Consider the following 23,944-nt stretch of genomic DNA (forward strand, 5'->3'; position numbering starts at 1 on the left):
GTTCCATCTCAAACCATTTAGATGCCTAGCAACCTTGACATTCTCATCCTCTTGGATCTTTGACCTAAGGCATAGCTTCTGAAACTCCTCGATGTAGGTGTTGACATCTAACTCTTTTTGCCTAAGGTTTTGCCTTCTCCTATGGAGCTGTATTTCATAGTCCTCTAGAATGTAAGCCTCTCTGATCTTGGACAACATTCCCTTCCAAGTTGCTATGGGCCTTTTGCCCTCTTTCTCATGTTCATCCTAAATGAACTTCCACCATGTTAAGGTAGCTCCTCTCAACCTGGACTTAGCCACTTTCACTTTCTGGGCCTCTGTCACACCATCACACTCAAAATGGTTCTCAAGCCCCTCAATCCACTTCATGACCACTTCTGGGTCCATTTTACCACTGAATAATGGGACTCCTTCTACCCTTAACTTCTGTTCCCTCTATCTTATTGCTGGCTTCATCTGCCTTCACTTCTACTTCACCCAACTTCTATTCTAAGAGGTCTAGCTTCACTTTGAGTAACCTATTTTCTTCTTCCTGGTCTTCCACTTTCTTTGCTAGTTCTGCATTTGTCACCATGGTTGCCAATTTGCTACTTCTTCCCAAGTGTAGCTGTGCTCTGATACCACTATGATAGGGAGGAAAGTGTTGGGTGGTTGTTAGGTGTTTAGTATGTTTGCTTGGCAAAAGTTCCTTACTGTTTTCAAGGTGAAAACATCTTGATCAGAGTGCAAATAGATCAAAGGCAGTCTAACAACTCACCTTGCTTCACCTCCCTATGTCAAACTCATCTTGGTTGCTCAAGGGCTTCAAATCCATTGTTTTTGTCTTCCTCTCTAGTGCTACAAACCAACTTATGGAGTCTTCCCCACCAGATATGTTAAATGTATGCAAGGACAACTTGTCTCAACTGGACTTGATGGTTTTTAGGCTTTACATTCCCCATTTGTGTACCCGTTTTGTCAAAAACCCAATTTTAGGCCTAAATCGGGCTACTAGGAATTAGCCCTCCTTTTGGGGTTTTGAGCTCACCCTGCTCCAGTGATGGACTTCCAAACAAAACAAAGTTGATATTCTGACACCCTTTTGGGAGTTCTTGAAGATTTTCCAAGTTTAGGGGTCCCTAAGGCCTTCTTCATGACTGTCCCAAAAATGGGCATAAAAAGAGGGTTTTGGTAGGGTTTGTTGGCAAAAATCAAATTTCAAACTTGAGATCCTCCAAATGACACAAGAACACTTAGTTCTACCTTGCTGCTGACTAACTAGGCCATAAACAAGAATATTTAAACCTGACAGGGTGGAGAACAAGATTTTTACAAAATGCACATAAGGAAAGTGCAACATTTGACAACTTTTCATTTTTTGCCTTATACAAACACAACTTTTGCATGAATTCCAATTACAATTTGAAGCATGCGAACATGGACATCATTAGAGACAAGAAGGAATCAAATTAGCCTTGCACAAAAGGCATTAGGCAATTACAAAATAACAAGTAGTTCACTGTCAAGTTAATTATGACTGCATTTTGCCCTCTCACTGCCTTTTCACATTGGACCTGCACTTCACACTGTTAGAACTCCTTTCCAAGGTCTATTTTGTGCTTTCTTAACAATAATCTGCCTTTTTATGCTTAGTGTCCTTCATACCTGCCATTTTAAAGAGGGAGATTACATATACAATCTCAAAACAAGTGTAAAAATCAGTCCTAGATGATTGTGACAGCCTGCTGGGTGTTTATCATTTTGCCTAAAGAGATCATTGTTTGATCTTGGCATTCACAATACCCATGGGCAGGGTTTACACCACTCCTTGTTCTTGTTTTCAAACAAACAAAGATTAACAAGGTTTACACACACCAATAAATGGTGGAGAGCAAACAAAGGAAGGAAAAACTACTACCAAACAGTGACTCACTGTTTTGGTTTACAATTCACAAAACTGAAACATGTAACCCTCCTTGTCCTGGCTAAGGAAGCCGCTTTGCTTGCACATATCACTTGGACATCAAGCAGGTCTGTCCACCAAATGAATGCAATTGCTATGGAAGAGAAAAGCATCAAACGTATACAAGACCCTAGCCAAATGGCACACTTGCCTAGGGCTCCATGGCCACAAAACTCCTTGCACCTACACTCTTGATACCAAAACATATATTTACATAATTTACAAATTGACCAACTGGTTCTTGAGAAGCCATGAACATTTTAGGACTTCAATAAGCCAAGTTGGTCAAGCATCCTTGCCAAATTCCTAGACAAGGCAATGAAACTATCAAATCAAACTAATTTTGCTACAAACTCAAAACTTGATGAAATTGAATGCCACCAAAGGGAGAATTTTAAGAAAACATAGTAGAAACTGAAAATGCAAGAACAATACGGCCAAGTACAGCAGGTGTACGGACTGCTGTTCACATGAAGTTAGAAATTAGGGAAAAACAAGGTAAAATGAGTGCAAACTTTCAAAATGATTAATAACTCCGATTGAACAACCCTTACAATAGTTCCAACAGGAGAATAAATACCACTCCAGGTTGGTTAGCCTCCTGTACAGACAAGTACATGTCCAAGAACACTAAATTTGACATTTTGATGCCTAAATGACAACTTTTGATGCCTAGAAGGTGTAAGGTTGATCTCAAAGCCTACAAAACACCTAAGAACACTACTCACACCCACAAACCAAACACAAAACATGTCTAGGCATTTCCAAAACAAAAACACATTAAAAACTCCCTTTTTACAACATTTTGCCAGGCAACTGCAAAACTGGCAATTTTGAGCAAAAGATGAAAATAGTAAACCAAAACCACACAATGAGTTCAAAACTCATCCAAACAACATAAAAACAACTTAATCGACCTTTCCAACTCAAAGCTAATAAAATTCAAACTTAATCTCAAACCTGTGTTGAAAATGAGGCCTAGGTGCTCCTGCACCATAATGGTTATGGTATTGTTGATATACCACATGCATATGTTTATGGGTGAAGTAGTTATCAAGTATTGAATGCATTTGAAGTGTTCAGTTTTACTAGTTTATGTTGTCTGAAGTCTTACTATGTTTAACTAGTATTGCCATGGTTAAGTTCAGTAATGAAGACAATCAGTTAGCATTGTTTTAACTTGATAAGTTTTAGAAAAGTTTTTGTATGTACTGATTCACCCCCCCTCTCAGTACCAGTTAGGGTATTTGTTGTTCATCATTATTCATCAATTGGTATTAGAGCAACTCCAGGTCCTCGGTGATATAAGCTTAACCACTTGAGGAAAAAGATCTTGCCTTAATGATGTAGAGGGAAGGTCCTAAGTTCAATAGAGATAACTTCAAAATATGGAAGGACAAAATGAAGATCTATATCAAGAGTTTGGGTGCTCAATACTGGAGCTATGTTGAGAATGTCTATGTAATCCCAACTGGCACTTTAACCGATGATTAGAAAAGAGAGATTCAAGAAAATGGGCAAGTCATGGAAGCCCTTATTAGCAGTTTGTTCGATATTGAGTTCATTGATGTACAAGATAAGGACACTCCTAAGGATGTATGGGACACATTGGAAACTATTTATGGTGGTGATGAGCATGTCAAGCAAGCTAAGGAAGAGAGCCTTAGAGGAAAATTTGAAGACATGAGGATGGTTGAAGGTGAGACCATTCAACAATATGGCATAAGGATTAAGACTGTTGTTGGAGATATCAAGAGCACTAGTGGAATAATTGATCATGCCACCGTTGTCAGTAAATTTTTGAGATCATTGTTACTGGTCTATGCAATCAGAGTTGCTGCTATTTAGGAACTAAGGTCTATTGACAAAACCAAGGTATCCTTAGACTCTATCATTGCAAAGTTGACTGCATATGAGTTGAAAAGCTATGATGGCAGTGTTCATAAGATCGAGTCAGCTTTTAGAGCATCTGTTGCACCAACCAAAAAAGGAAAAGAAGTAAGTACCAGTTATGAATCCATGCAAAGCAGAGGTATGAATGATGAAGAGATTCTGATGGAGTTTGAAGGTCTTCTTGCCAAGATACTTCCAAAAGGTACTGGAAAGTATAGACGTAAGCTTCCTTTAAAATGTTTTTCGTACAATAAGATAGGACATATAGCTGTTAACTGTCCTAACAATGACAATAAGGATAAATTGGAGAGGTTTAGAAAGTATAAAGGAGGAAATAAAAGAAATTGTCTTGTTGCAGTTGATGAAGGTGTTACTGATGAAGAATTTGAGGATGAAGAGAATGAGGACATAGTGTTTGTAGTTGTAAAGGAAGAAGTGTCTGACAAGAAAGCACTTGTCTCTTGCATCGACAACTCTAATGAATGGATTATTGATAGTGGTTGTTCTCACCACATGACTGGTGATCAGAGAAAATTTCTCTCTCTAGAAGAATATGATGGAGGTGTTGTCAGATTTGGCAATGATGCACCTTGCTTGGTAAAAGGAAAAGGATCCATCTCACTCAATGGAAGGAGCAGTACAGATGATGTCTACTGGGTAGAAGGTCTTAAGCATAGCCTGTTGAGTGTTGCTCAGCTAAATGATAAAGAACTCATTCTGAAGTTCAAAGGTGCAGTCTGCAGTATAATTGGAAAAAGTGGTGAACTTATTACCACCGGTAAGCAGACTAGAGGTAACTTGTTTCAGTTGAATGCCAAGACAAGTCGATGTCTAATGGCGAAGTTTGATGATAGTTGGATATGGCATAGGAGACTTTGTCATATGAACTTTGATAATATTGTAAAGGCTAGTAAGATCAAGGCAATAAGAGGATTGCCTTTGTTGAACAAAACAAAGAATTCTTTGTGCAGAGAATGTCAACTTGGGAAGATGTCTTCCTCAACTTTCAAAGGTAAGTCTTTTTCAGCAGAAAACTTACTTGATCTTGTGCATACTGATTTGTGTGGTCCTATGAAAACTAGAAGTATTTAGGGAGATAGGTATTTCATGATTCTTACTAATGACTGCTCAAGAATGATGTGGGTCACATTCTTGAAAGACAAGTCTGAGGTGTTTGGAAAGTTCAAAGCCTTTAGAGCATTAGTAGAGAAGGAAAGTGGTCAAAAGATAAAATGCCTAAGAACTGATCAAGGAGGTGAATTCACTTCTGATGAATTCAATAAGTACTATGAAGATAGCGGTATCAAGAGGTAGTTGTCAGCCCCAAGGACACCACAACAAAATGGCATAGCAGAAAGGAATAATAGGACTGTAATTGAAGCGGCCAGAACAATGTTGATCCAAGGAAAGGTTGCTCACACTTTTTGGAGAGAAGCGGTGAGCACTGCAGTCTATACTATGAATCGAGTACTCATTAAGAAAGGTAGAGTTAAAACCCATTATGAGTATTGGACCGGGAAGACTCCCACTATGAGTTATTTTAAAGTATTTGGTAGTAAGTGTTACATCAAGAGAGGTGAGCATTTGAGCAAGTTTGATGCTAAATGTGATGAAGGAATATTTTTGGGATATTCCACTAAGAGTAAAGCTCTCAAGTGCTACAACAATAGGACACATAAAATTGTTGAAAGTATCAATGCCAAGGTTGATGAATTCCCTGAGGAACCTGAGGAAACCTGCAGCGAGGAAGTGGAAGATGAACCGGGTATAGCCTTTTGGGAACCAGTTAAGAAAGAAACAAGTAAATATCTCAGTGTTCCTGTACCGGTAGAAGCTGCAATAGGTGAAGAAGAAGAGGAGAAGCTAGCAGAACCAGCTATAGTCATTCCTAGATATGTGAAACTACATCATGATCTGAAGCAGATCATAGGAGATAAAGAAGCAGGGATACTCACAAGAAGAAAGGTGAAAGAAAACTCTTGCATGATTTTTGAATTGGAGCCCAAGACTTCCAGAGAATCACTTATAAATGAAGACTGGATTAAGGAAATGGAAGAGGAGCTAGACCAAATAGAAAAGAATGAAACATGGTCCTTGGTACCCAGACCTGAACATAAGAATGTCATAGGTACCAAATGGGTCTTCAGGAATAAGCTAAATGAAGAAGGCACAGTTGTGAGGAACAAGGCAAGACTTGTATGCAAGGGATATGCTCAGGAAGAGGGAGAAGACTATGGAGAAACCTTTGCTCATGTGGCTAGACTGGAAGGTGTTCGGATGCTACATGTATTTGCAACATTCAAGGGATTTAAGGTTTACCAAATGGATGTGAAGTCTACGTTCTTGAATGGAATCCTAGAAGAGGAAGTGTATATTGAGCAACCAAATGAGTTTGCCTTATCAGAAGATAGTAACATGGTGTGTAGATTACACAAAGCCTTGTATGGATCGAAACAAGCACCTAGGGAATGGTATGAATGTTTACACTCTCATCTTGTGAAAATAGGATTTCAGAGAACAAGCGAGGATAGCAACATCTACCTAAAATCTGAAGGTGATTAGATTCTGATCTGTGAAGTATTTGTAGATGACATAATCTTTGGAGGAGATGATGAAATGAGTCATGCATTTGTAGATGAAATGAAGAAAGAGTTTGAGATGTCTCTCATTAGAGAAATAAAGTTCTTCATTGGTCTATTGACTCAACAAATGAAAGAGGGTATCTTTATTACCTAGTCCAAGTATGTCAAAGAGGTATTGAAGACCTTTGGCATGGAGGAGAGCAAATCGGTTGGTACACCAATGGCGATCGGCTGTAAACTGACTAAGGAAGATGATTCAGCGTTAGTGAATGAGAAAGAGTACCGGTCAATGACCGGTAAGCTGCACTATGTGGTGCACAATAGACCAGATATTGCTCATGCAGTGGGCATAGTAGCTCATTTTTAGAAAAATCCAAGAGAATCCCACTTGATAGTAGTCAAGAGGATTCTTAGATACCTGAAAAGGACTGTTGACTCTGGATTGTGGTATCCGTACAATGGTGATTTTAATCTCAAGGTATTTACTGATGCAGATTGGGCAGGTAATGTGGACAACCAGAAGAGCACAACCGGTGGAGCATTCTTTCTTGGTGGAAGACTAGTCTCCTGGATAAGCAAGAAGCAGAGCTATATTTCTCAATCTACAACTGAAGTGGAGTATGTGGCAGCATTTATGAACTGCACTCAGGCAATCTAGATGAAACATGTATTGGATGGTTTCAAAGTACCTATATCTAAACCGGTGAGTATATTTTGTGACAATACTAGTGCAATCAATATTTCCAAGAATCTGGTATTGCATGCTAGAACTAAGCACATTGAGCTCAAGTATCATTTCTTGAGAGAGAAGGTTAAAAATAGAGAGGTTGTATTACAACATGTTTCCAGTAAGGAGCAACTAGCAGACATATTCACTAAGACCTTACTGAAGACTACATTTACCTATTTGAGAGGTGAATTAGGGGTTTTGCCCCTTCATGAAGTAAACTAAAGATGATGTGTTCCCCACATCAGTCAGGTATTATAGTGTCAAATCTTTCAAGATTGATGTGTTGAAGGATGCTACTCCATAGGGGGAGCAACATAGTGGACTATGGGAGCTTGTGCCTCCACTTTGGCATTGTTGTCAAAGGGGGAGAAAATGTGTGATAGGGGAGAAGATATCTGATGAAGATATTTTAGATGCACTGGTCTATGATGTTTTTAGTTGCAATGCTACGCTGAGTATTGCCATCAATGCCAAAGGGGGAGATTGTTGGCATTTGATGAACCGATACGATGATAATGTATGTTGTCATTGATTTCAATAAGTGCAAGTGAACCGGTATGAAGATTGGAAGAAATTGGTGAACCGGTATGAAGAGATGTAGTGAACCGGTGTTAGGGTTTCACCAAGTGTGACTAGCAGTTGGTAGTCTCAGCTCTAGGGTTTCTGGTTTGGCAATCCAACTTGTGCGATGTAACCGATGATATTTTGTGATGAGTTAGCTAAGAAATAAGGATGAGATCGAGATGCCACATCAAGTTTGTGCACGTGAAGGATTTCCTTGAAGTTCTTGCATATGAAGATCGACTGCATTAAATGTCTACCTCAGGAATGAACATTCTTCTTAGCAGTATGAGAAGAAAGCGTGATGTGTTACTAATTTCTATGTGCGGTGAAGAATGGACAATGCAGAATGACTTGCGATCTGTTTAAGGTTGTTTCACTCTATGAAAAGTGTTTAGATGGTTAGGATTGGACTGCTTGTAATAGTAAACCTAAGATGCTTAGGGTTTAGGGTTTATGTTATTGACCTAATTATTGTCTATAAGGTCAATGATGTTTGTTATTGTGAGTTGTTGGAAAAAATTGTGTATGTATTCGAGTGATGAGATACTTTCCAGACTAGTGAGTGAAAACTGTAGAGTGTGATTGCAGAGTAGAGGAATTGAAAAGGATCTGCCTTAGCATATAGTGTTGTTATCAAATCAGAGTTTTACCTGTTGTCTTCTAACAATTTTAACAGAAGGAAAATCCCTTCGCCGGGTAGTTTTAACAAGCTTATTGTAAAACCTCTAACCAGGTGAATCAAGTTCATTGAGTTCTTTAAATCTTCTAGCAAGGTAACCTTTAACAGGGTATATAGCCATCCCTTAACCGGGTGATCTTTAACAGGATTGATTCCTAGCAGAACCTTATTGTAAAGTCTTTAACTGGACTAGGCTCCTAACAGAGCGAGCTTCAAAAGAGTTCAAAACAAGCTTGTGGGTATTCATCCCCACCGTGGTTTTTCCCATTTGGGTTTCCACGTGAAAAATCTATGTGTCATGAGTTGTGTATTTTTCATGTGATGATTAAGTATTATTTGTTTGAAAGATTATGCATGTAGAGCTAATGGGTATGGTATTGTTGATATACCACATACATATGTTTATGGGTGAAGTAGTTATCAAGTATTGAATGTATTTGACGTGTTCAATTTTATTGGTTTATGTTGTCTGAAGTCTTACTGTGTTTAACTGATATTGCCATGGTTAAGTTCAGTAATGAAGACAACCAGTTAGCATTGTTTTAACTTTATAAGTTGTAAAAAAGTTTTTGTATGTACTGATTCACCCCCCCTCTCAGTACCAATTAGGGTATTTGTTGTTCATCATTATTCATCAAAGAAGAGATTCATACTCGGCAGTGTTATTTGTGTTGCCAAGCTGTAATTTGAAGGAGAAAGGGAGGAAATTTCCATTAGGAGAAACTAGCACAACACCGACTCCTGATCCAGTAGAAGAACATCTGCCATCAAATTCTAACGTCCAAACATCATTTGGACTACCAATGCTGACGGTATCAAAATCAAGAATTTCTTGTTGTGAAGTTGAAGATCTTTCTGATTCCATAACAATACTTTCACAATCAACTAGAACATCATTGAGTGGAATGGCATCTTCAATCTCAGGAACCACCTCTAAACCATCATCAACATGCAGGAAATAATTACCCATACCTGACAATTCGAAAAGAATCTGTGCCCGCTGATCATCAAACTTGACAACGGTGTATTTTTATTCTTTTTCTGGAAGCAAATTTTGGATAACTCCTTTAACAAGAATACAAGCTGCAATCATATCCATGTTTAACTCACCTCCCACATCTCTACATAAATTTCTTCCCAATAATAGACCATAGGAAGCCGACACATCGATTACCAGTACTATCATCTTAATCTTCTTTTCTGGGAATGAAGCAAAAAAAAATTGCACGTCCTTGATCTGACCTATCAAGGGGACTTTCTTGTTATCCATAGAGAAACATCTTCCAAATGTTTTGGTCAAAGTTAAGCCAAGGGCATTGACAACTTTTGATGGCGTAACATTATCAGATGCCCCAGAATCGATTACACAGTTACTAAGCTTATAACCATTTATCAACAAAGAGATATATAATGGTTCTATCTTTTCTACAAGAGAAGGGGAAGTTACTAAGTTATTTTGAAGTAAGTTAGACTTGGGAAGATGACTAGGGGTAGAATCTTTTTCTTTAACAAACTTGACCAAACGGTCAAATTGATCTGGATTAGATCTAAAAAATTCAACCTTAGACATTTGTATTTTGGTTTTCTTAGCATGGTCTAAAATATCAATTGACTAAAAGAAATTCATCAAAGATTGATTTGGGTTCTCATTTTGAGAACTTAAAATATTAGGTACACTATTCTTCGATGCAGGTGTAGAAGAATTAATAGGTACAGAAAAATTGTCAGCAGTCGAAGAATCACTTACACTTTTATCCTTTGCGACGTCCATTGAGAGAGCATTATCTTTTGCAGAATTTGGTATGGGAGTCCCACGCTTTGCAATAGAAATTGGCAAACGTTGAGAATCCTTGATTTGAATAGGATCATCACTCTTTGCAATGATAGGTGGCTGGACTGCCTATGCTTGCGAACGGGTGAATACTGCAAAGACAACCCCATCACGTGTGTCTGGTGTATCATCTTCTTGATATTGCATAAACCTGATATTAGAGTCGCCAGCCAAATCTGCATCGTCTTCTTGATGCAAATTGACATCTTCTTCACCAAAAGGGGGAAGATCATTCTGTTCAACTTCATAATATCGTGTAGCTGAATTTTGGGGTGATGCTTCCAACGCAAGCCTCTCTGGAGTGAGAGGCAATTTATTCTGATTACGCATGACACAATTGGAAGCATTATTTGGATAAGTCCTTCTTGGAACATCACGATAAGAAGTATTTCCTTGTGAGGAAATTTTCTTCTTAAGTGCTAACAACTTATTTGCTAACTTTTGTATCATGGGATCAACAGAACTCGTTGAAGGAAAAGATGAATCAACAATTTGATTATTTCTAACATTGTTATGATCTCTCCTTATCTTACCGGCGAGGATAAGATCATCTTCGACTGATATAGCCAATTGTTGTGCAGTGGCCAAATCTGTAGGATTATTCCTTCGCAAAAGAAAGCTCACCTCTGGCAATTGAGCGTTGATGAAGAAGCATTTCAAATTTCCAATAGTTGGTCATGAAGAAAATAGAATGCGATTGTGCAATCTATTAAACTTTGCTACAAACTCACACATAGCTTCCTGAGGTTCTTTCTTCATTTGAGTTAACTGAGCCAGCAACGCATGATCGTCTTCGACAGACTTGAACCTTGGTTCAAACAATGTTCTAAGAGTTGCCCAATTTGTGATACAAGCATTTCAAAAGATGATAGAACCAATCAACAACAGCTCCATGCAAAGTCTCAATGAACAATCTCACCAAAATGTCTTCATGCTCAACACCCAGGACTCCACATGTGATGTAGAACGCAACAATGTGTTCGTCCGAGTGTTGAGAACCATCCCCCAAAAATTTGGGTAAATTTTTCCGCGTGCCTTTGGGAAGTTCATGCAAAGATGCGGTCAAGGTCAAGGGACCAAAAGCGGTACCCGAAGGACCGACAGTACCCATCCTTAACGAATTATATGGTGGTAATACAAAATGACTTGCAAGGGGAACAAATAAGACTTGTAAACTTGACGCCTCACTTGGTACGAGAGATCGCCGTGCAGAAGGAGGAAAACTTCATGTCGGCTGCAAAGGAGAACCCGTCCATGGAGGTGTCAGAAAAGGAAAATTATGTTGCCGCAAAAACTCAAAAGTAGGATCAACAACTCTCGCTAATCGTTGCCCACGAGTGTAACTTTGATCAACCAGATTATGATTTTTGAGAAAATCAACAAAATGGATATTACAATGAAAAGAGCACTACAACCCAAAGGGAAAATACCGATTGCACATCGCTCCCCAATAGAGTCGCCAAAAAACTGTTGGGTGAATATTTTGTCACTAGCGTACCAATGACAAAATATATGATTCACTCGCAGCTATATTGAGAAATTAATCTCTCCTCTCATCAAGCGGAGGTTACCTTTGAAATCTCTTCTCTAATTAATAAGAAATTAAAATCTGTGGATTAGTGTTGGGCATATAACTCTCTTTTTTCAAAGTTAATGTATTCTCCCTTCACTTTGTTACAATTTCTCTATCACTTCGATACTTAAGGAAATTAACGAATTTATCCAACAAACTATATCAAGATTTTATAAACAAGAAGCACAAAGTCTTTCTCGAATATAACACTAACTAAACTAATTATCACAATGATAAGGAATTCAACTTGTAGCTCAAAGTCCCCAAGTATAATTCCTTAATCCTAAAAACTACAAGCAATAGTAGCAATACAAAGCCTACTACTAATCACTCAACAATAGAAAATTTCTCAAATATTCAAGGAGCACAAAGTCTACTTTCACAATTCAAGAGCTCTTTAATCCACTTAACAATACTTCCTATATCAAGAAATTCAAGAATATATATAAGTCATGAACGTAAGAACATCAACTCATATAAGCAACTTTTTAAAACACAACACAAAGTTTGGGATCAAATAAAATCACTTTCTTTATTTGCTTGATCAAATTTTTACAACAAAAGCTCAAAGTCTTAGTTGAGGCAAAAATTTGGCAGAGTTTTGCTTAGCATAATCAAGATAAAAATATACAAATGAGGGTCCCCCTTATATATAAGAAAAGAGGAAGAAAATATGGGCACAATTGACTAATTCAACTACACAGTCCCACTTGACTACAACTACAACAGAAAGAAAATATGCAGCTGCGAGAAAACTTGCAGCATCTAACAATGCAACTACATGGAAAGAAAATGCCAAAAAGGGACACTTTATTCATTTCTCTCCTCCTCGTTTGATTTGTGGAATTCATTGAACCTAGTCAGGATGGCCTCCATCTCTGCTTGGTTCGGCATCTGGGTAGAATATGTGATCACATGAACATGGGAGATCGTATCCTCAGCCTCTACATATTTCTTTTTCCCGTCCTTCAACATGGATGCGAGGACCTCAAAACTGACTTGGATCTCCAGTAACTTATCGAATGCACCAAGTGAGAAGTTTTGTCCCGTGCAATGATCCATTAAGGACAAAAATTCCTATGTGATGGCATCTCTAGTAATGAGATTCTGATTGTCATCATACAGATAACAAGGAAGGTCAACAATCCTGGCAAAAATGAGATCAATCTCATCATCACCTTCCTTCCGTTCTCGATCTAGCTCTGTTATCATCAACCTTATTGTCTCTTTCCTATAAGACAGTAGCGACAAGATTTGGATATTATTTTCCCTTGAAGGAACCACTTTATTTTCAATGAGGACGTCTATTCTGAAGTCTTCCATTTTGCTCCAAAGGGTTGTACTTTTCTCAATATTTTCAATCTCCCGAGATAATGAAGTTTTGACACTTTGCATCTGACTTTAGATCACTTCAAAATCCATCAATAACCCAATTGTTGAACTTAGGAGATGAGACCTTTCTGACTTCAGCCGTGCAATACACTCATCCACCACTCGTCCCATGGCTCCTACCTGTTCAATTTTATTGAGAGCTTCAGTGTCCATTGAGGATCCTATGGGCTCAACTTCTTGGGAGGATTGGGTAACTTTCAGAAGAACATTAGTCAATTGTTCACATTTATGTTTTAATTCATTCTTCTCATCCCTCTCTTGGTCAAGTCTCCATAGCAAAGAGTTTAAAGTCATCTGAGAATCCAACTTAACACTCTCATGCATCTCCTCCCCAAGCTCTACAGTTTGCATGATGTAATCGTCAGGTTGTATATCATCTTTATTCTTATCCGATGATGGCACCATGACCTCAACATACTTCCTTTTAGAGGTCGGGTCTACTAACACCCAGGAAATAGTCTTCAGCTTCTTTGTTCCCTTGGGCTTTGGAGGAACCAACTGCTCAAAGTCAAACTCATCAGGTGAAATCATCTATTTCTTCCTCTTAGGTGCTACTACCTCCATCCAAGGTGGTAATTCAAGATTGGTCGGTGGAGTAGTAGCTTCTTGCTGAGTCTCACTTGGTATTTCAGGAGTATACTGGCTTGAACTGGCAACGGTTGTAGATGTTATTGATATCAATGCTGAAGTATCGAGTGATATACCTGCTGATGTAGTAACAACTGTTGATGCTGACCCTTCTTCAGTTACGGCCACAGAGGAGAGAGTGGAAGGTGTAGTGGAAACAATTTGAGTAGTAACCAGAGGTGGAATTTCTGTTATGACCATCGTGGTAGAAATAACTTCAGTACTTACCAAAGATGGAATTTTCGTTATAACGACCATGGAAGGTAAAGTCATCATTTATTTTTCCACTAACGCTTGCTCCATAGGTTTAGGAAACTCCAACATTGAAGATTCAATGGTGGTTGAAGGAATATCATCTAGGGTGGAAAAGTTGGATAATGTGAAAAATTGTTGAGCGGTCTCTGACTGAGTCATGCCCACGCCTAGGTTCTCATCATCAAATTCCTCTTCTTCTTGATCAGAATCAAAATCTATGGAATGGATAATCACTTCTAAATAAGTTGGTGCCTGTGAAGTGGCTGGAACATTGACTTCACCAAGATCTGATGTTTCTTCAACCTATGCTTCCTCTTGTTGAGAAATTTCACCTTCTTCTGTCTCTTTGTCTTTTCCAGTATCTCTAGCAGTCTGTTGTTATGGTTCCTTCATGGCTATCTACAGTCTGTTGAAGATGATTTATCTTTATTGGACCCTTTAATTATGAACTTGATTTTGGGTCCTTTCCCCTTGGATTGCATTGCAAGGGCCGAGGATAATACTTGTGAATCTACTTTGCCCTTGGTTCTTGTTTTAGTCATAGCTGTATTACCAACTGGGCCATCACTGTTATCATCATCCCTAGAACTAGCAGGAAACTGTTTCATTCTAAGATTCTTTTTTAACAACCATTCATTGGTGTTTGTCAAAATAGGAGAGATTCTTTGAGTGATAGACTTACTTTCCTTTTTTGACCATTGCACCGGTGGAAGTGGAAAGTCGACAATCTTCTTTTCATAATAGACTGGGTCTATTATGTCATCAATGTCTTCCATGGTCATTGGGATCTTTGCCAAATCCAATTTTTCAATATGTTCCAGGGTAAGATGACTGAAATCCATCCTTCTTACATCTTCTTCATCTTTGCAGTCCACCCATACATCCTCAAGCCTATAGACATGGATATAATTCCTCTTGAGGTTGTTCTTCATGCCATGAAAAATTAAAATTATTCTGTACCTTGAATCTTCTCATAGTATTCTATTGCATTTCTTCCTCCATGTTCTTGGCTTTGGGGTTAGTTAGAACTGAGTATCTGCCAATAGATTATGGGAAGTTCAACCTGGTCTTATGTGCTTGCGATTGCTTTTCATGCACATAGATTAGTTGTCGACACAACTCCATGAGAATGATCTTATCAGAATGATACCTTGGTAGAATGAAGGGTTCACTTGAGAAACATCTGATCTAGATGTAAGTGAATGTTGGGAACTAAAAAAAATGCATCCAAAATGAGACACCCTGCTATATGCAACCTCTATGAATCTTTTCTTTTGTAGGCTTTTATCAAATATGCACTTTCACACAATAAAGAAGGCATCATTAACTCTTCTAAAGTGGCTACCTTGATTCTTGATTGTGAGTTGATCATAGTATTCCCAGACAAACACTAGTCTCCTGTCACCTTTAGTAGACAAACCTGGATATTGCCTCATGGAAGCAGTAGCATAAACCAGGTAAGAAGTCATATAAAATTTCAATGTCTCTTTGACTTCAATTGTGCGCAGAGTGCATCATCAATCTGCTCATCCCAATCAATCCTAGCAGCCCCTTTCCTGACTATATTTATGTAATAATACATCCAGATTTGAAAGCAGTGAGAGTCCTTTAAACCCTGATAACATGGTGACCATGTCATTATATTCCTCATTGAAGTTACTCCTGTGAAAATACTTGGGCCATCACGAGGTGGTAGAATTTTTGGCAGTAGAGAGGCACACAATATTGATCACTTTCTTGCATTTGACCTCATTTTTCTCATAGTACTCTTGAGCACTCTCTTGAGAAATGTCAGCTACTTTGTCAACTAGAGAACCTTTGAAAACACTATCCAGAGTCGTGATCACATTTTTATCAGCATCCCTAACCTGTCTTGTATTCGGATCGAAGTGATCGGCTACTGCAAGTACAAAATCCGGATCATGAACTGTAACTGGGAAGGAAGCTGTTGGCATATGTGCAGAGCTTGATGACATGATGATATTGTGTGTTGTCATTGATGCCAATATGTTGAAGTGTGAACCGGTATATGGTTTCAATATGTTGAAGTATGAATCGGTATATTGAAGTAAGCAAACTGGCAAGAGAACCGGTATGATATTGTGAACCGGTATATGTGAAAAAGTGAAGCGGTATGTTGGAATGAGAACCGATATATGGGAAGCTTTGTATTGGTGTTTCATTTGGCATGACTACCGGTTGGTAGTCTCAGCTTCAGGGTTTCCGATTGATGCATTCCAAGCCTATGTGATTCAACTGATGACATCTTGTGATGAGTTAGCATTGTAATGAAGATTAGATCATGTTGCCACGTCAGCCTTGTGCGCGTGAAGGGTTTCCTTGAGGATCTTGCATGAAGAAGTTTGATCCTATCTACCTCGAGAATGTGCAAAGTCTCTGTAAACGGTGGAGAGCGCATGATGGGTTATCAACTTTCTGAAGCGGCAAAGAATGAACGTTGGAGAACATCTTGAGATCTGTTCAAGACTGTTGTATTCAATGCAGTATGATTAATGGTCAGGATTGAACCGACTGAATTGTTAAACCTAAATGTTTAGGGTTTAGGGTTTATGCTACTAACCTATCTGTTTCCTATAAGGTTGATGATGTTTTTCATTTTGAAGTTGTTGGAAAATGTTATGTGTGTATCCAAGTGAAGAGATACTTGATTCTTGCTAGACCGAAGAAGTGCGTAGATACCTGCAGAGTGTGATTGCAGAAGCAAAGGAGCTAAAGAGGATCTGCCTTGGCATTGTATGTTGTTTGAAGATCAGTGTATTACCTGTTGACTTCTAACCATTTCAGCAATTGGAAAATCCCTTAACCGGGTAGCTTCAATAGGATTTTGTATAAATCCTTTAACAAGGTGACTCAATTCAATGAGTTCTTCAAATCCTCTTGCGAGGTAACCTTTAACAGGGTTGTAACCTTTACTGGGTATTTAGCCATCCCTTAACCGAGTGATCACTAGCAGGATCGGTTCCTAGCAGAACCTATTGTAAAAGTCTTTAATTGGAGTAGGCTCCTAACAGAGCGGACTTCAGAAGAGTTCAAAGAATGGCTTGTGGGTATTCATCCCCACCGTAATTTTTCCCAATTGGGTTTCCACGTGAAAAATCAGTGTGTCATATGTGATGCTTTAATATTTTCTGTCAAGTGGTAAAGCATGTTGAACCAGCAATCATTATATTTCTGATGATATATTACTTGTTTATGCATACGGGTGAAGTGGAAATGAGATATTAGACTGTGTGGAGATCTAAGTGTTACCGGTTTATGTCTTTCACATTATCACTGTGTTTTACCGGTAGTGCCCTGATTTAGACTGGTGTTACTGTTTACCAGTTAAGTGCAGTCTTTGTAGTCAAACTTGTTCAGGGAAAGTTTTTTTTGTCTGTACTGATTCACCCCCCCCTCTCAGTATCGGTTTGGTACTAACTGTTTATCATTATTCATCAGAAGCATATTTATGCAACTCAAATTTGATCAGGTTCGTTAGGTGGGCAGGAGCTTTCTCAACTCGATCAATAAACTCTTGCATATTGATATGTCCAATTTCTGTATCTTTGATCTCCTTGATGTTTGAATCTACTGAACTTTCCGGGTACAAATTCAAGTACTTATGATACTTGTACCTCATCTTTTTTGCTAATGTTTTACCCGGAGAAGCTCATTGTTGCTGCTGTGTCTCATTTGAAACTGGCACCTCGGAGGGAGGGAGGACAGGAGAGAGCAGCTCCGGTGGTGAGGGGTCGGGGTGGACTGCCCCTACAGGTGCCAGTAGCACAGGGTCCTAGACAGGGACCGAGACAGGTGCAGGCAGAGGGACGGAGACAGGTACAGCCACAGGTACCTATATAGGCACAGGGACAGGTGCAGGCAGAGGCTGAGGGACAGGCACCTGTAGGGGAGGAGTCACAAGCAGAGGCTGAGAGCGGAGATTCTGAGGAGGATGAGGTGTTGAGGCTGCGGGAGATCTGCCAGGGCCAGGCAGATGAGATTGAGGATTTGGTGCGGGAGAGAGACCACCTCAGGATCAGGGTCAGAGACACAGAGCGGGAGAGGGATCAGGCCATCCAGAGATACACAGAGGCCGAGACAGCTATGAGGGCAGGGAGGCGGGCAGCAGAGGATGCAGGGGCAGGCTACGCATATGTTTTGCGAGCCGGAGAGGAGATCGCCTACTGGAGGGATCTATACTATGCAGCCGTGCCAGCAGATCAGTGGGCTAGGAGCTTCCATAGATCGTCGCGCACAGCGACGGCTACGGGAGGGAGTCGCAGGAGACAGGCATCCAGCGGTGGGGTCATGGGGCCTCCACCACCACCAGAGAGACAGGGGGATCCTGGAGCGGGTCCATCTATAGCTCAGACTCCGTCGAGGCCAGGCGGCTCCGAGGGAGGGAGTTCATCATAGCCTTAGAGGGCTCCCTATGTATCAGTATTGTACCATTTTTGTATTGTAGACACCTGCAGGTGATTTTGTAGCCATATGATTCTTTTGACATCATTATATCATGACACTTTTGATTATATATGAGAGATGATCCATTTTTGCGGCAGCTAAATGCATGTGTACCTTATGTGATGAGATGCTTCTATGATGTATATGTTTTATGATATGGATGCTTATATGATGTAATGCAATATATTTTTGTTCTTTTATGTTGTATATGTGATGCATGATGCAAATGTGAATGTATGTGATGCAAATGAATATGATAATGCAAATGTAAATTGTGCTAACAAGTGTTGTGTGCAGGATGTGATGCAATTGTGATATCTATATGTATGTGTGAAATGCTTATATGTGGTGATGTAGATGTAACTATATGAAATGCAAATGTTTTTGGTGTGTCATTATACTCAGTCATGTGATAGCGGGCTACGCGGACTCGAGAAGGACAATGGAAGTCAATCAAGAAAGGGGGATGGAAGACAGAAGATATGAACGTGAAAGAGCTTTTTGTGCGTTATCATCATTGAGCTTTATTATGGCAGAATAGGTTATGACAATCGAGGCATTTGTTCAACCCAGAAAGTCATTGTACCTGTTTGCATGGAGATAAGACAGTCACAAACAAGGAATGCCCCAGTTCATACTAGACTCACAGTGTCCTCATATCCTTGGACAAGTCATAGCATTACTAAGAGACAATCGATAGACAGCAAATGCAAATAGGTGACGATACCCCATCCTCGCCTTTCTAGTCAAAGACATCCTGGAGATAGAATCTCTAGTCAAAGACATCCTGGAAAAGCTAAAAGACATGTCACCAAAAAGATAAAATCAAAAGAAAACCAAGACTCGACACCAACATCCACTGTAGTCCTCAAGTTTAGTGTCTCTTGTCACTTGTTTAAGTCTTATTCGATTGTGGTCACAATGTTCACTTTCACAAAAAGGATAGATAGCACTGAACCATATGTTGTCTGAGTCTGTTGAAAGATTTGATTTTGTTGAAGCTCATTGTTGCTGCTGTGTCTCATTTGAAACTGACTGAATCCATGAAGCTGATACTTTATTGTGGAGAAGATGGAACTTTATTGTGGACTGGCGATGCAAATGCTGCTTTATTGCGGATTGTGCGTGGATAGACTTGAAGGAAGCTGGAAGAAACTGTACTCCTCGAAACATGTGATGTCCTCAGTTCCACACCCATCACTAGACGTAGGAATTGGCCGTAGTCACAGATAGGAGCCAATTTATTATGGATGGAAAGGGAGTGAAAAAGGGGGGGTTATGGATGGCTAACCAATCTTGGGTAGATCAATAACAAGCCATGATGGGAATGGGTAAGTTTATTGTGAATGAATAGGTTGTGAGTGTGTGCAAAGTGAAAGATGAAAGAGAATCCTGAAGGAGGGAGGAGCAATGTCTCTACGCATGGCGCTGGTGACCTAGTTTTCACCATGGTACTTGCCCAGGGCGCCACCGGAGTGGTTTTCACCGTTGGACGAAATTATTTCTCTTTACTTTTTTCAATTTTTCAATTTTTTTTGTTGTCACAAGGCGCCTGTTTGCCAGGTTTTCACCAAGTAACGATTTTTTTGTTTTATAATTTTTTTTGTATTTTTGAATTTTTTGATTTTTTTGTATTTTTGAATTAGGATATTCCGAAGAGCTTATGTGTAGAACCTGCGAAGGTGCATGCTGTTGATAGGATCCTCCAAGGGTTCGCCTTCTGTAGTTGAGAGCTGATATGCCCCAGATCCATATACTGCTGTGATGATGTAAGGACCAAGCCAGTTTGGTTCAAACTTGCCCTTCTTCTCTCTGTCTTGTTGATGTTTGGGATTTTCTTTGAGAACTAAGTCCCCTACCTCAAATGTGCGAGGCTTGACTTTGTGATTGTAACTGCATTGTTCCTTGACTGAATGATGTGTAGCTTGAGTGACTGTCTTCCTTGATAAAGGAACTGAGATAGAATTACTAGTGTGTGGACTACACAGGCCCATATGCGTGTCACCTAAAGAAGTTTGGGCATCTCTGATAACAAAGTCCTTCAAGGAAGCTCCATTAAAGGTCCATGATGTATCACCAGAAGGAAAAGGATGTGTGGAACAAGTGGATGAGTTATGAAGGCTTATGATTGTGAAAAGAAGTGAAAGTAGGATAGCATGATGGAGACTTAGGATCAACAAGTATGCTTTTTGACTTGAAATTTTAGAGCTTTTGCCCCCAGTTATTTTGGTATTAGGGGAGATCAACTCTTTCTCTTTTTGCTTCATAGGATTTTTATCCTTGACTTTGATTTTTGCTGAGTCCAGTAGCTTTTGATTTTGATTTGGACTAAAGCTCTTTTCTTTATTTTTGACTTTTAAATTTTTCTTTTCAAAGCTTGATTTTTGATCCCCAATTAGTAAGGGCTTTTGTAATTCTTGTTCATCCAATTCTGGGAGTGGAGTGGAAATGGAATGAGTGGATGAAATAGTAAGGCTATGTGAGCTCTCAAGAGGGTTGGCGATATGCTCAATAGATTCTTCACTGGAACCACTCTTAGGACTATTGATATCAAGAGCTGCTTGCACCACTGGAGGAGATTTGCATTCGGACTTAGTAGCCACAACACTGGTGGTTCACACCCAATTCCTTGGCATTGCAAATTGTTTGTAGATTTCTCCTATTGACTGAATGGCTTAGGAGACTGTGGGAGTTGATCAACATGAAAGATATACTCACCACATCCCATGTCTTTAATCTTGAACTTGTCTTCTTTTAGCTCTGCTTGTTTTGATGTAGAAGCTTTTAATGATTCTAGATCCACATATGTTGATGAAGGAATAGCCTCTCGATTAGCTTGAATTGTTATTTTTGATCTAGGTCATAGATTGTTGCAATATATGAATGGATTTGGGTCAGCTTTGACGGCCACTTCAACTCCATTATGCGGAAACTTGATACATCGATGATATGTAGATGGTACTGCACCCATCTCATGAATCCATGGACGTCCTAGTAATATGTTGTATGTGAGATCCAGATCAAGTACTTGACAAACCACATCCTTTGTAACTGGCCCAACTCTAAGAGGCAAGGTGACTGTGCCTTTGGATGAGCGCTCTTCATCATCATATGCCTTGATGGTAATTTGGTTTGTAGCATTCACAGCTTTGTCAGAATATCCCAATTATCTGATGGTGCTCAATGTACAAATATTAAGACCTGCTCCTCCATCTATCAGGACTCGTTTTATTTGGTGTTTATGTATGAAGGCTTCAACATGTAGGGGTGCATTATGAGGCTGACTTATGGAGGCGTCATCGGCTTCTGTGAATGTGAGGGAGTGTGGAATGGATAGGTATCCCACCATGGCTTGAAACTGGTCCACGTTCAGATCAGTGGGGACAACAGTATCTCTCAAGATTTTGTCAAGGATAGCTTTATGTGCAGGAGATATACGTAAGAGCTCAAGAATAGAGATGAGTGCAGGTGTCTTCCCTAGTTGTTCTACAAGGTCGTACTCAGGCTTGGTAGATAAAGGATTGGTATTCTTAGTGGAGGTACCTGGCAATGTAATCTTACCTCGACGGGTTGTAACATGACATTCAGAGGTATGCTCAGAAGAAGATCCCACACCCTTTAGGACAATTTTGGGTCTTTGAGAAGAATTCTCAGGATTTTTATTTTTGATAGTAATGGTAGAAATATGATTGTCCATTGAGATGTGATTAATAGTGGAATCATAATTGTAAGATGCTCTAGTGTAATTGGCTTGATCATCTGTGACTTTGCCTTTTCCCTTGTCATGTTTTGGGAATGGTTCCTTAAACACCTCATGCTCTTGGTTAGATGAATGTCCTTCAATCTCAATATCTCCTCTGTCAATGAGATCTTGTACAATGTTTTTCAATCGATGGCAATTACCTGTCTTATGACCCTTGCTCTTATGAAATTCGCAAAATTCATCATCATTCCACCAATTCGGTTTTACCTTTGGTTCATATGGAGGAAAATCTGGGACCGTGATTACTTTGTTTGCTACAAGCTTTTTGAATACTGATTCAAGTGGTTCTCCCAATGGAGTGTACTTCCTTCGTGGTTTAGCAGCCGTTTGATTGTTCACTTGATTGTTGGTAGAACTTGAACCAGAAAAGACGAACTTTGGTCTTACTGTGTTGGCATCAACCACACCATCATTAACTGTGTTCTTGTTCTTGTTCCAAAATTTTGGTTTGTCCTTTCCTTTGAAGTCCTCTTTGTTTTCTTTGAATAGCTTGATAACTCCTTGTTCAATTAAGACTTTTTCTGTTGCTAGGCCCTTTTCAATGACATCCTTGAATGTAGACAAACAAGCTTTTCTGAGATCATAGCCAATAGCCTTGTTAACATTTTGTGTGAACATTTCCACCATTTGTTTTTGCAGGATCTCACAAGAGCATCTGCTAGCTAGGTTTCTCCATCTCTGTAAAAATGTTGCAAAAGATTCTCCTTCCTTTTGTTTCGTATTGCACAAGGTGGTAACTGAGACATCTGTTTCAATGTTGTAAGAGAAATGCTGAATGAATGCCTCTGCTAAGTCACCCCATGACTTAATACCGGGAGGTAATTGAGAAAACCATTCCATCGCTTGATCTCCTAAGCTCTATGGGAACAACCTCATTAAGTATGTTTCTTCTGCCGCTACCTCAATGCAAGTTGTGAAGAATTGTCTTATATGTGCCTTGGGGTCTCCTCTCCCTCTATATTTGTCAAATTTTGGTGTTACAAAGTGCGGAGGAAACGGAGGCATTGGAATGCTCTTATCGAAGGGATAAGGGCATATATCTCTCATAGTGTATGTAGGTTTGGATGTGCCCATGTCTTCCACTTTCTTTTGTAGATCTCTAATTTGTTGCTCCAAATTATTTTTGGGAGGAGATGGATTTCTTGTAGCATATCCCATGTTTGAAACACCCATTTGAGGAGGAGCTTGTTGCATGTATGGATGATACTGATCGTAGACATGTCCATATGGAGGTCTATATTGATGTGGCATATATGGAGCACTTGGCATAACTTCTTGTTGAGGGACCCCATATCTGTTTTGTGTATATAAACCATATTCAACAGGTCTTTCATTTTCCATTGTGTTGCCCCCAATTTTGACATGAGGTCTCCTTGTGTCAAAATTTTGAGGATGTCCTTGAGTATCCACTTGTCTTGATTGATCCATACCTTGAGCATGTGTTTGAGCATAAGGCCTCCATGATGGTCTTTGAGTGTAAGTATCATATATTTGAGCTTGTGTATGTGGGATTGCTGGTTTTTGAAGCAAAACTGATGGTGACTCCGGCATCATATTTTTTGGTCCTCCACTATTTGGTCTCCTTTGATCCATGTTATGTTGAGCTTGTTGTGAGGGTCTACTTTCCATAAGTTGAGATAAGTCAAAAT

Source organism: Cryptomeria japonica, chromosome 10 (genome assembly GCF_030272615.1).
Source record: "Cryptomeria japonica chromosome 10, Sugi_1.0, whole genome shotgun sequence".
Classification (NCBI taxonomy): Eukaryota; Viridiplantae; Streptophyta; class Pinopsida; order Cupressales; family Cupressaceae; genus Cryptomeria; species Cryptomeria japonica.